The sequence below is a fragment of the Notamacropus eugenii genome, chromosome 5 (genome assembly GCF_028372415.1).
Source record: "Notamacropus eugenii isolate mMacEug1 chromosome 5, mMacEug1.pri_v2, whole genome shotgun sequence".
Lineage (NCBI taxonomy): Eukaryota > Metazoa > Chordata > Mammalia > Diprotodontia > Macropodidae > Notamacropus > Notamacropus eugenii.
The window spans coordinates 30,376,109-30,392,421 of NC_092876.1; the positions used below are offsets into that span (position 1 = coordinate 30,376,109).

Below are 16,313 nucleotides of genomic sequence, written 5' to 3' on the forward strand. Positions count from 1 at the left end.
GCGTTGTTACAAAGTTCCAAGTGTAGCAGAAAAAACTCTTGCACACTGTGGTCTCTACTGTGCACAAAATTCTCCTGGTTCTGCTCCTTTCACTCAGCATCAGATCATAGAAGTCCTTCCAGGCCCTTCTGAAGTCTTCTTGTTCATCATTTCTTATGGCACAATAGTACTCCATTACATTCACATACCATAATTTGATCAGCCATTCCCCAATTGATGGGCATCCCCTTGATTTCCAGTTCTTGGCAACTACAAAGAGTGTTGCTATAAATATTTTTGTACATGTGGGACCCTTTGCCACTTTTATGTTCTCTTGGGGATACAGTCCTAGAAGCGATAATGCTGGGTCAAAGGGTATGCACATTTTTGTAACCCTTTGGGCATAGTTCCAAATTGCTCTCCAAAATGGTTGGATGAGCTCACAGCTCCATTAACAATGAATTAGTGTTCCAACTCTCCCACATCTCCAATATTTATCATTTTCCTGTTCTGTCATGTTTGCCAATCTGATAGGTATGATGTGGTACCCCAGAGTTGTTTTGATATGCATCTCTGTAACCAAAAGTGATTTAGAGCATTTTTTCATATGATTATAGATATCTTTAATTTCTTCCTCTGAAAGTTGCCTGTTCATATCCTTTGACCATTTATCAACTGGGGAATTATTTTTCATTTTTAACACAGTTCATATCATATAAAACCATTCCAACTTTTGGTCAGGTGATATTTCTTTTAAAGCATTCACAATAGAGGCCACAAACGAATTTTTTTTTTTTTAACATTAACCAACTGAGACACAAATAATAACTACGTATGCTAACTTCACAAGCCCTTGACCTAATTGTCTCCATACTATTACTAAGAATTAAAGGACCATAACTTATTGGTGTTGGTCTAAAGTCCTAAGCCTAATAGCTTAAATTTAGACTTAACCTCAGATGTTCCCCTACCAACAATCTATAATTTAATAGATCTGGTATTAAGCTTACAAACCTTTTGACTATAGGAAATTCCCACTAAGAGTAGGGACATTGCAGGGAAACAATATCTCCCGAACTTCATGTCAGTTCCAGGCAGGAGTAGATTGTCAACTTGCCTTCAGTCAGGCTTACAGTTGCCAGATGTCAGTGGAGGAACTGAGTCAGGAGAATCCTACCTTAACCCAGGCTGAACAGCCACTCTTCCACCCTTCCCATGAGATCACTTTTTGCAGTTCATACCAGCATTTCACTGGCTTACTGGCATCATGGATTGGAAACTCAGACCGCCTTTCTTTCTATCCATACCTGGAGTTAGACTCAGAAGAATAGTCAGTTCATAGTCTCATAGAATCTTAAAATAGCAAGTTCCAGCAACCAGGTTTCAGATGGGACTATAATTTCACATTGGCTAAGGAACATCTTTTGAGGCAAATCTTAAGTGGTTTACATGCCTTTCCATACATGTTCTAGTTCCTGATTAAATAAAAGTCATAAAATCATATTTACCATTAAAACCTTAACTTTTCCATCAGTGCCAAATTTTACCCGAGGTTTCCTGCCTCTAGGAAACTTAGACTAAAATTCTTTCCCTTAAACTAAAGCTGTCGCTGACTTAGTCTCAGTAATTAATTCAGTCAATTGTTTTAATACTAATGGCTTTTACATCACTTTGCAACATGTCTAATTTTCCTCCCCATCTCTCCCCTCCCCCACCCCCTAATAACTTACATTCTGATTACCCCTTCCCTTAATGTACCCTCCCTTCTATCACACCCCACTCTTCCCATATCCCTACCCCATCTTCTCTCTTTTCTTGTAGGGCAAGATAAATTTCTATACCCCATTACCTGTGTTTCTTATTTTGCAGTTATATACAATAATAATTCTCAACATTCGTTTCTAATACTTTGAATTCCAACTCCTCTCCCTCCCTCCTTCCCTCTCTACCCATCCCCAATGAGAAGGCAAGCAATTCGATACAGACTAAACATGTATTGTTTTGCAAAAGACTTCCATAATAATTATGTTGTGTAATACTAACTATCTTGTCCTCTACCCTACTCTATTCCCCCCTTATTTTTTTAATTCCCTCATTTGACCTTGTTCCTTCCCAAAAGTGTTTATTTCTAGTTACTCCCTTCTCCCATTTGCCTTCCCTTCTATCATTCCCCTCACCTCACTTGTTGCCTCCTCCCCTACTTTCCTGTACTGTAAGATAGATTTTCATACCAAATTTAGTGAGCAAGTTATTCCCTCCTTAAACAATATGTGAAGAGAGTAAGCTTCACTTTTTCCCTCTCTCTTTCTCCCTTTTCTCCTCCATTGAACAAGATTTTTCTTATCCCTTTTATGAGTTATAATCTGCCTCATTCCATTTCTCCCTTTCTCCTCCCAATATTTTCCTCCCTCACCCCTTAATTTTTATTTTATCATTTTTTTGTGGATAGCATCTCTTCTGATTCAACTCAACCTATACTCTGTCTATATGTGTATGTGTATCTGTGTGTGTATGTATGTATGTAGAATCCCTACTTACCCATATACTGAGAAAAGTCTTAAGGCATACAAATATTATCTTTCCATGTAGAAATGTAAACAGTTTAGTTTAGAAAGTCTTTTATGATTTCTCTTTCCTATTTACCTTTTCATGCTTCTCTTGATTCTTGCATTTGAAAGTCAAATTTTCTCTTTAGTTCTGGTCTTTTCATCATGAATGTTTGAAAGTCCTCTATATCATTGAATAACCATTTATTCCCTTGAAGTATTATACTCAGTTTTGATGGATAGGTGATTCTTGGTTTTGATGCCAGTTCCTTTGACTTCTGGAATATCCTATTCCAAGCCCTTCAATCCCTTAATGTTGAAGCCCCCAGATTCTGTGTTATCCTGATTGTATTTCCACAACACTCAAATTGTTTCTTTCTAATTGCTTGCAGAATTTTCTCCTTGACCTGGGAACTCTGAAATTTGGACACAATATTCCTAGAAGTTTTTCCTCTTCGGGTCTCTTTCAGGAGGTGATCTGTGGATTCTTTCAATATTTATTTTGCCCTCTGGTTTTAGAATATCAGGACAATTTTCCTTGATATTTGCATGGAAGATAATGTCTAGGCTCTTTTTTTTTTTATCTTGGCTTTCAGCTAGTCCCATAATTTTTAAATTGTCTCTCCTGGATCTATTTTCCAGGTCAGTTGTTTTTCCAATGAGATGTTTCACATTATCTTCTATTTTTTCAAACTTTTGGTTTTGTTTTTTAACTGCTTGGTTTATCTCATAGTCATTCAGTTCCCTTAACTCAATTATCTTTTTCAAAGAACGATTTTGTTCAGTGAGGTTTTGAACCTTCTGTTCCTTTTGGCTAATTCTGCTTTTTAAAGCCTCCTTCTCCTCACTGGCTTTTTGGACCTCTTTTTCCAATTGAGTTAGCCTCTTCTTAAAGGTGTTATTTTCCTCAGCATTTTTTTGTTCTCCATTAGCAAGCTACTAACTCACTTTTCAAGCTCTTCTGTTGCCTGATCCCAGTTTAAATTCACTTTAGGGGTACTGGAGGCAGGGGCCTTGACTTCCTGTGACAGTATGCCTCGTCCTTCCTCATGTGAAAGGATGGGAGGAGACACCTATTCATCAAGAAAGTAACCTTCTATGATCTTATTTTTTCCCTTTTTTGTGCATTTCCCCAGCCAGTTACCTGATTTCTGAATCCTTCGTCAAGAGGATGGTCCTGTTGCCCCTCCGCTCCCCAGTACCATGTTCAAAGCTGAGGTTTGACTCAGCTGCTCCTTACCACCAGAGGCTTTAAGCTGAACTGCCTGGACAATGGACCCAGGTTGGTTCCCGGCCACTGTAGCTACCTGCAGTCTCCTGTTGTTGCTGCTGTTGCCTAAGACTATTGCTGGAGGAACTACATTGCCCTCTCACCCAGCTGGGAAAGCTGTCCTCCAAAGTGACCTTTGGAGCTTTCTTTGTCACTTGTGGAGTGAGGAATCTGGGACCCTCCCTGCTGGAAACTCTGTCCTGGAGGTGTGTTCAGGTCCTGTTCCTCCCAGTGCCACGTGGCCAGGGCTGGGCTCTGCTGCACACAGTGTCCTGTGAGACAAACCTTTCCTTTTGGCCTTCCAGGTTACCTTTCACTGGAAACCTCTTTCCTTCTGTTGTTCTGTGGCTTCTGCTTCTCTAGAATTTGTTGAGTCATTTTGTACAGGTATTTTGTGGGCTGTGGGGGAAGTGCTAGAGTATATGCATCTTTCTACTCCACCATCTTGGCTCTGCCCCAACTATCACTCTTTGAAGATGATACGTTGGTATACTTAAAGAGTCCTAGAAAATTAACTAAAAACTACATGAAATAGTTAACAACTTCAGCAAAGTTGTTATGTAATATATAAAGGTATAAAATATAACATAAATCATCAGCTTTTTTTTGTATTACCTACCAAGTCTAGCAGCAAGATACTGAAGTCGAATTCCATTTAAAATTACTGTAGACAATTTACACTACTTGAGAGTCTACCACACAGAACCAGGAACAATTTGAACAAAATTGTAAAACACAAATAAAGTCTGATCTAAACAATTATCAAAATATGAATGGCACAGGTGTAGACTGAGATAACATAACAAAAATTTTAATTCTACCTAAATTAATTTACTTTTTCAGTCTCATACCAATCAAATTACCAAAATAATTTTTTAGAGCTAGAAAAAACAATGACAAAGTTCATCTGGAAGCTCATCAATGAAGAAATGTGAAGGAAGGTGATGTGGTAGTGCCAACTCTCAAACTGCATTATAAAGTGACAATTATCAAAACGATCTGGTAGTGAACAAGAATCAGAGTGGTGGGTTATTGGAATACATTAGGAACATAATACATTGCAGTAAATTATCATAATCTAGGGTTTGATAAATGTAAAGATCCAAACTTTTGGGACAAAAACTACTAGGTAAATTGGAAAACAATAACCAGGCAAAATTAACATCTCACACTGGGTACCACATAAGGTCAAAATGGGTACACGAATTAGACATAAAAAGTGATACCATAAGCAGATGAGGAGATGAAATAGTTTACCTGTCAGACAAGTCTTTATAGAATCTCATTTTGTGGTGGCAAAGAATTTGAAACAGAGAGGATGCCCATCAATTGGGTGGTATGTGATTGTAATGGAGTATTATTATGCTATGAGAAATGACAAATGGAGAGATTTCAGAAAGATCTGGAAAGACTTATACAAACTTATACAAAGTGAAGTAAGCAGAACTGGGAAAACATTGTACACTCTAACAGCAATATTGTATGACAAAGAATTGTGAATGACTTGGCTATTTTGAGAAATACAATGATCCAAGACAATCCCAAAGGACTCGATGAAAAATGTTATCTGCTTTCAGAGAAAGAACTGTATTCAGACCGAAGCAGACTATTTTTTCTTCCTTCCCTTTTTCCTTTCTTCCTCTTTTCTTTCTCCTTCCTTCCTTCCTTCCTTCCTTCCTTTCCTTCCTTCCTTCCTTCCTTCCTTCCTTCCTTCCTTCCTTCCTTCCTTCCTTCCTTTCCTTTTCTTTCTTTCTTTCTTTCTTTCTTTCTTTCTTTCTTTCTTTCTTTCTTTCTTTCTTTCTTTCTTTCTTTCTTCCTTCCTTCCTTCCTTCCTTCCTTCCTTCCTTTCTTTCTTTCTTTCTTTCTTTCTTTCTTTCTTTCTTTCTTTCTTTCTTTCTTTCTCTTTCTTTCTTTCTTTCTTTCTTCTTTCTTTCTTTCTTTCTTTCTTTCTTTCTTCATTTCTTTCTTTCTTCCTTCCTTCCTTTCTTCCTTCCTTCCTTTCTTTCTTTCTTTTTCTTTCTTCCTTCCTCCCTTTCTTTCTTTCTTGCACAAAATGAGTAATATAGAAATGTTTTACATAATTACACTTGTTTAATCTATATCATATGGTTTACTGTTTCAGGGAAAGGGAAGGGGAGAGAGGGAGGTTTAGAATTTTGAACTCAGAGCTTTTAAAAAATTCACTAAAATTGTTGTTGTATGTAGTTGAGGGAAAAATTATTAAAAATGGAAAAGAAAATTTGTCACGATATCCCAGTCTTCTCCCTAAACTTGAGTTCTGTCAGACTAAGACCTTAGATAAGAGGTAACCAGGGCTTGGCACTAGATGAAAAGAGGAGAGAGGACCTGGATCAGCCTAGGTAAACATAATTGTCAATCCCCTTGTCTAACCTGCCCCTCTCTGTACCTTCCTAAAAGACACCCACAATCCATTTCTGTTTGCTATCTCTGCCCCCTCTCTCCTCCCCCAAACTGATGCCCAGAGGAGGATATGGCAGGTACTCAAATTGAGGGTGCTGTTTATGACCACTTCCCAAATGACCTAGGTTCAAATACCAGCCTTGCCTCTGGCTAACTCTCTTATCTTTACCTCTCAGTTGCTTCATCTGCAAAATGAGCAGGTCAGAAATACTCATATTTGTGGATAATGGTTAAATCCATCCTCAAAAATGCATTTTCAATTTTAAAAGAACAAAAATGAAGTTAGAAGATTCTCTGGTTACAGGAACCCAACTCTAAGTCTTAAGATCTAATAATTGCCTTCCCTCCCTCCCTGTAACTCCCTAATGAAATCAAAATATAAATGGTTTGCATATAGAGGTTTGGGTTAGAGATTTATTTGTCTCGTTTTTGAATCAGTTCTTCGTTTGTTGTGATTATATTTAAAAGAATACTTGTTTAACAATAGTTATTGGATCCCATGCTCCACAGGAAGAGAGAATATCCCATGGAGGGGATTCGTAGAGCTCATCTGATACAATTCCCTCCTCACACAAAGAAGAAAATGATGGCCCAGAGAGAGGGACGGACTTACTTAAATAAAAGATCTATTCTGGGCTTTCCTTTTGACTCCCTACAGCCTCATCTTCAAGTCTTAAAGACACTTTTTTCCCTCTAAGCCATAATACTAGGGCTTCCTACCTCCATCTCCGGTCTTAAAGTCCTCTGCAATTTTCATTTCTACATTCTGAGGTTTCCCCTGAACTTGTCTGCAAGCTCCAAGACATTCCCTGGAGACTCAAGGTCCCCCAAAACAAACGCTATCCTGTTTTGAGATCCCCATCTCTGTCTCTGGACCACAACACCCCCTAGAGCCTCCCCTATTTCTTCTTTTACCCCCTGAGATTCTCAAGTCTCTGAGCCCTTACTGCATTTGATCCCTCCCCTTCTTTGGCCTTCAGGCTTGACTAGTCCTGGGGCTCAGGAGAGGAATGAGTTGGGATTGAGAATGTTATATAAGAGGACTAAGACCAGTGCCAAGTACTAACCCCTACCTCCAGGCCTAAAAATAAAAGACAAGAACATTTCAACTTGAACCCAGTCTTGGCTCAGCACCTTGAAACTCCTAGACAACATTGTAGAGGAGGCTTCTGCTACCTCCACAATGTTGGCCTCTTGGCTGCTCCTGGGGGCCCTATTCTTTTGTCTCTCAACCCTGTTGGTGCTCTCTGTATGGAGAGAGAGGAAGATCCACAGCAACCTTCTCCTGGGGCCCACCGCACTGCTCATCATTGGCAACTACCTGAAACTCAACACCCAGCAGATGTATGACTCTCACATGAAGATACAAAGGCTGGGAGGCTGGAGACAAGAGGAAGAACATGGAGAGACTGAATGTAGTAACACAATAGCACACAGGATGAGCTGATAACACAGATTCTTTGACCTGCTTTTCTAAAGGAAAGACAGCTTCAAAGGGGTCAATCATCTTACTTTAATTGCAAATAAGTAGAAAGAAGTGAGTACAGAAAGTACAAGCAGAGAAACTGGCATAGACATTCAACAGACAGGACTCCAATTGTCTGAACAAAGTAATACAACCACCAGACTGGGAGAGCACCAACATCTGAATAGTCAAGGGGCCTCTTAATAAATGGCTACTCAGAGTCCCATCTGGGGAATCAAAAGGTCCTTCTCATGAGCGAGCCCCCAAAGCAAAATGCCAAACTCCCAGAATATATAACAAAAACTCGGCCCCTGTTTGGCTCTGAGCCAGAAAGCACAAAACCTATGCGACTCAGCAGTACTGTAAATTATCAGGGTTCAAAGGAGATTAATCCTTTGGATGTTTACAATTTAGTCTGAGCCTGGGAAACTGAACTCCAAAAAGAAAAATATCAAAAAATCCCACTTTGCTTACACTTACACAGAGACAGAGAAACACAAAAATTGAGGGAGAGATAGAGAGAGATGCAAAGAGAAAAGAGAGAGACTGAATGGGTAGAAGACAAGTGCTCAGACATACAGGGAGAGCCATGAAGTCACAGAGATACTGAAACAAATACTCAGCGTGACAGAGAAAGACACAGAAAAGCAGAGAGACTGTAAAGACATTGAGAGATAGATATAGAGATGTGAAGAAAGAAACATCCAGAGAGGTACAGAGTAGAAAACAGACAAACACATAAAGATAGGGAAACAGTTGGATATAGAGACATAGGTATGGAGAGACAGACCCATAGACAAAGATATCCAGAGGAGCAAAAGCAATAAGACTCAGAGACAAATTAACAGGGAGAGACACAGTAACAGAGTAAACAAGAGACACAGAGAGTAACTGTGACAGAGAGAATCACAGAGCACATTACAAATACATAAAGAGAGACATACTGGAACAAAGACAGAAACAGGCAAAACCAGAGAAAATGATAGTCAAATAGGCAGGGAGACACACTCAAACAACTTAGCAGAGAAGAAAAAAGTAGAGACAGAGAGGAAAACACATAATCCCAAAGAGAGAGATACAGAGAGATATATTCAGACACATAGAGTGAGACAGAGGAACACAAAGAGCAAAGACACATGAACACACACACACACAGATATCTCTTACATGCATAAGTAGGTTCCAGGGTGCCTGGAGGGAGGCCCCTGATGAGAGAGAAGAAGACACGGAGGAAGACAGAGATAGAGAGAAAAAGTCTCTGCTTCTTGCTACTGATTGGAGCAATGTCCTTTCCTCTCTCTATTCCTCAGTTTCCCTCTCTACAACAAGGCCAGGTTAGATGGTCTCTAAGGTCTATGTTTTATGTTCTTATGGGAAAGAGGCTCCAAGAATAGCCCAGAACCTCTTTGTGGGGAGGGATGGGCTCAGCTGGGGTACAAGAGGAGGACTGAGGAGAAATGGTGGACAAGAAACCTGGAAAGTCAGCTGGAGGGCCTGAGAGAGAGGACCTGAGGGAAACAGTGAAAAATTAAGAAATGAGAGGTTGGAGAGATTTCTTGGCACAAAATGAGGACTAGAGGCACAGGATCAGACGTGCTCTCTCTGCCATGGCCATGGGGTTCTTTAGGTTCTCATGACTCTGCAGAATTGTTTCAGAAAGCCCAGCATAGGTGAGGGCCTTGGAATAGATATGCATTCCCCCCAAAGAGAATCAAGAAGATATATAAATATGCGTTTTGAAATACTCCTCCTGACTTCCCTGGCGCCTTCCTAGTCTCAACTGAGATCCCACCTTCATTAAGAGGCAGTAGGTGAAGAGGGAAAAGGGAGATAGAAAGGGGTAGATGATCTCCCATAAAAGAGGTATGAAAAAGCTATTACAGTGGAGGGGAAGATATTGAGTGGGAAGGCAGGCAATGCTTTAACCTTATTCTCATAAGAGTTGGCTCAAAAAGGGAATAATCTACCCACTTAGTGTGATATAAAAATCAGTTTTACCCTACTAAAAAAGAATGAGGGCATAAGGGAACAGCAGGACTGATAGACCAGAAGACAGATTAGGGGAGGTGGTTATCAGAAGTAAAACACCTTTGAGGAGGGACAAGATGAAAGGTAAAAGAGAGAAGAAAAAAGAAGGGAAAAATAGGATGGAGGGAAATACAGAGTTATCATAACTGCAAATGTGAATGGGCTGAACTCACCTATAAGACAGATGTGGATAGCAGAAAGGATTAGAAAGCAAAATCTTACAATATCCTGTTTAAAAGAAATACATTTGAAGCACAGAGACACACACAGAAAAAAGGTAAGACACTGGAGCAAAATCTATTGTGCTTCAGTTGAAGTAAAAAAGGCAGGAGTATCAATCATGATCTCAGACAAAGCAAAAAGAAGAATAGATCTAAATAAACGAGATAAGGAAGCAAACTATATCTTGCTAAAAGGTACCACAGACAATGCAGTAAAATCAATATTCAAGATATATTCATCAAATGGTATAATATTTAAATTGTAAAAGAAGTGAAATGAAGTACAAGAGGAAATACAATAAAACTATACTAGTGGGAGACCTCAATTTTCCCCTCTCAGAATTAGATAAATCTAAGCCAAAAATAAACAAGTAATAACGTAAGGAGTGATCAAAATTCTTACCCCACAGATTTCTGGAGAAAATTGAATGAGAATACAAAGGAGTGTAACTTTCTCTCAGCAGTACATGGCACCTACACAAAAATTGACCATGTAGAAAGATGGAACCAAGATAGTGGAGTAAATGCAGAGACTTGCCAGAGATCTGCCCCATACTGATCCAAAAACCTTTGAATAAAGACTATAACCAAATTCTAGAATGTCAGAACCAACAAAAAGATGGAATGAAACAATTTCCCAGCCCAAGACAACTTGGAAGGTCAGCATGAAAGGTCTGTTGCACCAGGGTGGGAGAGAACCACAGAAAACCAGGAGCAGAGCTCCAGATGACTGAATCAGTTGCAACAGTGATGATTTCCAGACCTCTCAGCCCACAGATACCAAAGACAATTTAGAAGGCCAGCAACAAAGGTCTGTATCACCTGGGTGAAAGTGGAGCACAGTACAGCAGAGGTTGTGACAGCACAGTTCAGGCCCCAGCAAATTAGGAGCAGGCCTTGGGAGCCACTGAATCATCATCATCCTAAGCAGTAGCTGTTTCTGGATCTCTCAGTCCACAGATCACAAGGGAGTCTAATAACTGGTCAGAAGATTACAAGGATCTCTTTGCTAGCACTGAGGCAGACTTCTGTTGCTCTATCCATACTTGAGTCTGGGTCACAATCTGGGGTTGGCAGCCCCAGAGAAAGAAGGAGCACTGGCACAATAGAGCTTGTGGTACAGTAGAAAGGGAACACTCCTCACAGTTACAGGGCATAAAAGAGTCCTTGTGGTCACTGACAGACCAAAGCACAGGTTGGGAAAGTAGTAAACACATCTCCTTAGATCATACCACCTTGGAAGAAATGAAAACTTAAAGGCCCCTTGAAGTATCTCTGAAAAAAGTTACACAGATCCCTGAATCCTGGGACAATGTACCCTCCATCCCAGAAGCAGAACCCTACTTTAACAAAGAATTGAAAGTGAACTAATAGGTTGGGAAGATGAGCAAACAGTAAAAACTTCTGACCATTCAAAGTTACTATGGTGACAAGGAAGATAAAAACACAGACTCGGAAAATAACAAAATCAAAGCTTTTACATACAAAACCTCCAAGAAGTATTTAAAACGGGTCTCAAGCCATGCAAGAGCTCAAAAAGGATTTTGAAAATCAAGTAAGAGAAGTAGAGGAAAAATTCGGAGAGAAATGGGAGTGATGCAAGAAAATCATGAAAAATGTGTCAATAACTTGGTAAAGGAAACACAAAGAATACTAAAGGAAAAACAGGTTAGGGTAAGTGGTAAAAGAGGTCCAAAAAGCCAAAGAAGAGAAGAATGCCTTAAAAAGCAGAACTGGCCAAGTAGTAAAGGGGATCCAAAAAGTTCACTGAAGAAAATAATTCCTTAAAATTAGAATGGAGTAAATGAAAGCTAATGATTGTATGAGAAATCAAGAAACAATAAAACAAAACCAAAAGAATGAAAAAATAGAAGACAATGTGAAATATCTCACTGGAAAAACAACTTATCTGAAAAATAGATCCGGGAGAGATAGCTAAAAATTATTGGACTACCTGAAGAGCCTAGGCATCATCTTTCAAGAAATTATCAAGGAAAACTGTCTTGATATTCTAGAACCAGGGGATAAAATAGAATTTGAAAGAATTCACTGAGCACCTACTGGAAGAAATCCTCAGATAAAATTTGCCAGGAATATTATAACCAAATTCCAGAATTCTAACATCAATGAGAAGATATTGCAAGCAGAAAGAAGGAAAAAATCAAGTATTATGGAAGCACAGTCAGGATAACACAAGATTTAGCCATTTCTACACTGAAGGATTAGAGGGCTTGAAATATGGTGTTTCAGAGGCAAAGAAGCTAGAGTTACAACCAAGAGTCCCCTACCCAACAAACCTGAATATAATCCTTAGGGGAAAAAAATTAACATTCAATGAAGCAGAGGACTTTCAAACATTCTTGATGAAAAGACCATAGCTAAATAGAAAATTTGACTTTCAGATACAAGACTCAAGACAAACATAAAAAAAGTAAACAGGAAAGGGAAATCGTAAGCGACTTAATAAGGTTAAATTATTTACATTCCTCCATGGGAAGATGATATTTGTAACTCATAAGACCTTTGTCAGTATTAGGGTAGTTAGAAGGAGTATATATAGACAGGGGGCACAGGTGTGAGTTGAATATGAAAGGATGATACCTAAAAAAACAAAAATAAGGAATTAGAGAGGAATGTACGGAGAGAAAGAGAAAGGGACTGATAGACTGTGGTAATTTTCTCACATTAAATAGGCAAGAAAAAACTTTTATAATAGAGGGAAAGAGCAGGGGAAGGTAAGGGAGAGTGAACGAACCTTGCTCTCATCAGAACCGGCTCAAACAGGGAATAGCATACACACCCAATTGGGTATATAAATCTATTTTACCATACAGGAAAATAAGAGGGGAAGGGAATAAGAGAAGGTGGGGTGACAGAAGAGAGTGAAGATTGGTGGAGGGGACAGTCAAAACATTTTGAGGAGGGACAGGGTGAAACGAGAGAAAGAATAGAATAAATAGGGAAGGTGAATAGGATGGAAGGAAATACGATTGGCAATAGTAACCGTGAAAAAAAATTTTGAAGTAATTTTTTCCTGATAAAGGTCTCATTGCTCAAACGTAGAAAACACAGTCAAATTTATAAAAATAAGAGTCATTCCACAATTGATAAATGATCAAAAGATATGATCAGTTTCTAGATGAAGTGATCAAAGTTATCTATAGCTATATTTAAAAATTCTCTAATTCACTACTGATTGGAGAAATGCAAATTAAAATAATTCTGAGGTACTACCTCATACCTATTAGATTGGCTAATAGGACAGAAAAGAAGAATGACAGATGTTGGAGGAGATGTGGGGACAATGAGACATTAATGTGCTTTTGCTGGAGTTGTGAACTGATTCAACCATTTGGTAGGGCAATTTGAAACTATGTACAAAGTAACAGCAATATTGTAAGATGAACAATTGTGAATGATTTAGCTATTTTCAGCTATTTTTTTTACCCTAGACACTCCTTAATATTATGATTTGTTGCTTATCATTGTTTCTTTGAATCTAACCTCCCTCTTACCACCCAGTCCCTTTCTATTAGCCCTTTCTCCTTTTCCTTTGCGTCCGGGTAAGATGAATTTCCATCACAACTCTGTGTGTGAGAAAAGGTTACTATTAGATTTGGAAATTAAAATGTAATTGGTAACTTTGGAAAGAGAGACTACAATTGATTGATGAAAGTGGAAACCAAACAGTTAAAAATAAAGTAGAAAGAAAGGAAGTTGGAGGATCAGTTGTAGATGGCATTCTCAAGGAGTTTAGCCCTGAAAGGGAGGAAAGATTTTCAACAAACCAAGCAGGGATGAAGATGGATGGATCAAGTGAGAGGTCTGGAGGATGAGGAAGACTTGGGCATATTTCCAGGTAGTAGGAAAACAAAAGGATAGATAGGGAGGGATTGAAGGTAAATGAGAAAGTGGGGATGATTGAGGAGATAATCTGCTAGGAAAGACAGAAAGGAATGGGATCCTTGTGCATATAAAGGAATTTGCCTTTGTTGAGAGTACAAGTGCTTCATGATGTGAGATCAGGATGAAGAAGACAATAGTGACAGAAGGCATCTGGGTGATGTGACATGAAGAGAAAGAGAGTTAAAGGAGCTCTTGGCAAAAAAGCATCAAATTTTTCTGTAAAATATGAGATTCTCATCTTACAGGCTGGGCAGGGGGGAATCAATGGAAATTTGAGGGAAGAGAGAAAGATTTTTGAAAGAGTTACCATACCTAGTGGCATCGTGAGCTAATTAGGGAGTTGTAAAAGATGTCTTGCAGCAAAGATGATCTGTTAGAAATTATATAACCCAAATTTATAGTGGGCCTAGTCAACAGGAATTTGAGATTTTCTCTGACTGTTCTGCAGCACAAGTGTAGGAGCAAAGGCAGGTGATGGTAGGAATGATTCAAGTTTCAGGCTTAGCAAGGCAAGATCAGCAATATAATGGGGCAAAGGACATAAAAAGAGGACAGTGCAGAGTTGAATTAATTCACCAAGGGATTAAAATTGGCGAGGGAACAAAATGTAGTTAGTGGAAGGGTGATGATCTGGAAAACAACTGAGGTGTGGAGGAATTGGACATATGGGTGTGGAAGAAGAACAGAATTTTTGATTTCAAGGCAAAGGGAGAAGTGGAAAGAAAACAGATCGTGATCAGATAAGGGAGTTTCAGAGGTCATGAATATGAAAGTGGTATATTTTTGTGATCTATGGCAACATGAAAGTTATCTTTGTGCGTGGCAAAGAAGCAAATTATAGGAAGAGAGTAAATTGAGGGGCTGTGAGGTTAGGGTCTTTTAAGGACTAATATGTGTGTATTGAAGTCTCCTAGTATGAAAGTAGGAGTAGAGAAGCAGAGAAAAACTGAGCCAGTCACTGAACTCAATGAGAAAATAAGGAAGGAGAGTGTCTTAGAGGGTGATAGACAATAGCCACCAGAATGCCATGGGGTTATGAGATCAAAGAAGCTAAGTTGGAAGGGGCCTCAGATGCCACCTAATCCAACACAATAGAGAAAACTGATTTGCTGGGCCTGGGTGAAGGAGCTCAGTGTTTGTTGTTGTTATTTAGCTGTTTTTAGTTGTGCCCTACTCTCCATGGCCATTTTTTGTGATTTTCTTAGCGAAGTTGCTCAAGTGGCTTGCCATTTCCTTCCCCAGCTCATTTCACAGAAGAGGAAAGTGAAAGAAACAAAGGTAAGTGACTTGCTCAGGTCACACAGCTAGTAACTGTCTGATGCTGGACTTAAACCAAGATCTTCCTGATTTTTGGTCTGACACTCTATCTGCTTTGCCACCTAGCTGTTCAGTTGTGGAGGCACAGGCTCAGTCTCACAGGAACAGTCTCAGGTCAGGTAAAGGTGAGGGTCTCTTGAAACTGCAGAGCTCTCACGAGGCCCCCCAGATAACAGCCGGGAATTGAGGGAGTGAGCCAGGTTACATCCTGTTTTACACCTCTTCTTTGTGGGAACGTGCTGTGGAGAGCATTCCACCCTTGAGATTGGTCAGTGGTCTGAACATGCCTTTGTTCCCCATACTCTAATTGGCTGATAAGCTGGGAGCATGTGCTGTCCACAAGTGAACCATGCATCTTGGAGGGCTTAAGTAGGGACCAAAAAGGCTGAGGAGGGGGGGCTCCCTCTGGGAGAGCTCGCCCTGCATGCTGATATGTAGTTTTATCCTGAATAAAGCCTACACCTCTGCTTCACTCTGGTGGTCTCTTCTCCTGTACTTTCATCTGGCTGATCACTGAAGACCTGGTATAGGTAAGTGACCCAGCAGCCCGTGGCATTAGGCTGGACATTCAGTAAGATCTGCCCATCTGATATCTAATACCCATTGATAATAAGAGTCTATTCCTTGTCCTTTTCAGTTATGAATTTCTATTATTCTAACCTAAATCACTCTATATTCAGTTCTGGTGCAGTCTTCCTTCTTCCCCATCCCCTCCCAAACTTTTGTCTTTTGCTCCTGTCAACCCTGAAAATAAATTATCAAAGAGCCACAGAGATTATCCTTTTGAAATTTCTTTCAGGAGGTGATCAGTGGGTACTTTCAATTTCTATTTTACCTTCTGGTTCCAGAACATCATGACAGTTTTTGTTGACAATTTCTTGAAAGATGATGTTTAGGCTTTGATATTGGTCACGGCCTTCAGGCAATCCAATAATAAGTGATCTTTCTTGGATTTATTTTCCAGGTCAGTGGTTTTTCCAATGAGATATTTCACAGTGTCTTCTATTTTTTCATTTTTTGGTTTTGTTTTATAATTTCTTAATTTTTCAAAGAGTCATTAGCTTCCATTTGCTCCATTCTAATTTTTAAGGAATTATTTTCTTCAGTGAGTTTTTGCATCACTTTTTCTATTTGGCCAATTCTGCTTTTTAATGCATTCT

The 16,313-nt window shown here is 39.3% G+C and overlaps 1 long non-coding RNA gene across 4 annotated transcripts in view; it reads right to left on the bottom strand.

Moving 5' to 3' along the window:
- The window catches only part of LOC140503857 (uncharacterized), a 33,698-nt gene that overhangs the window by 8,912 nt on the left and 8,473 nt on the right, over window positions 1-16,313 (bottom strand). The window contains exon 1 of one of the 4 annotated variants that reach the window (XR_011966894.1): window positions 3,670-3,957. The exons of 1 other annotated variant lie outside the window; for it this stretch is intronic. This is a non-coding gene — a long non-coding RNA (uncharacterized lncRNA). 2 more of the 4 variants (XR_011966896.1, XR_011966897.1) reach the window with 2 other exon arrangements.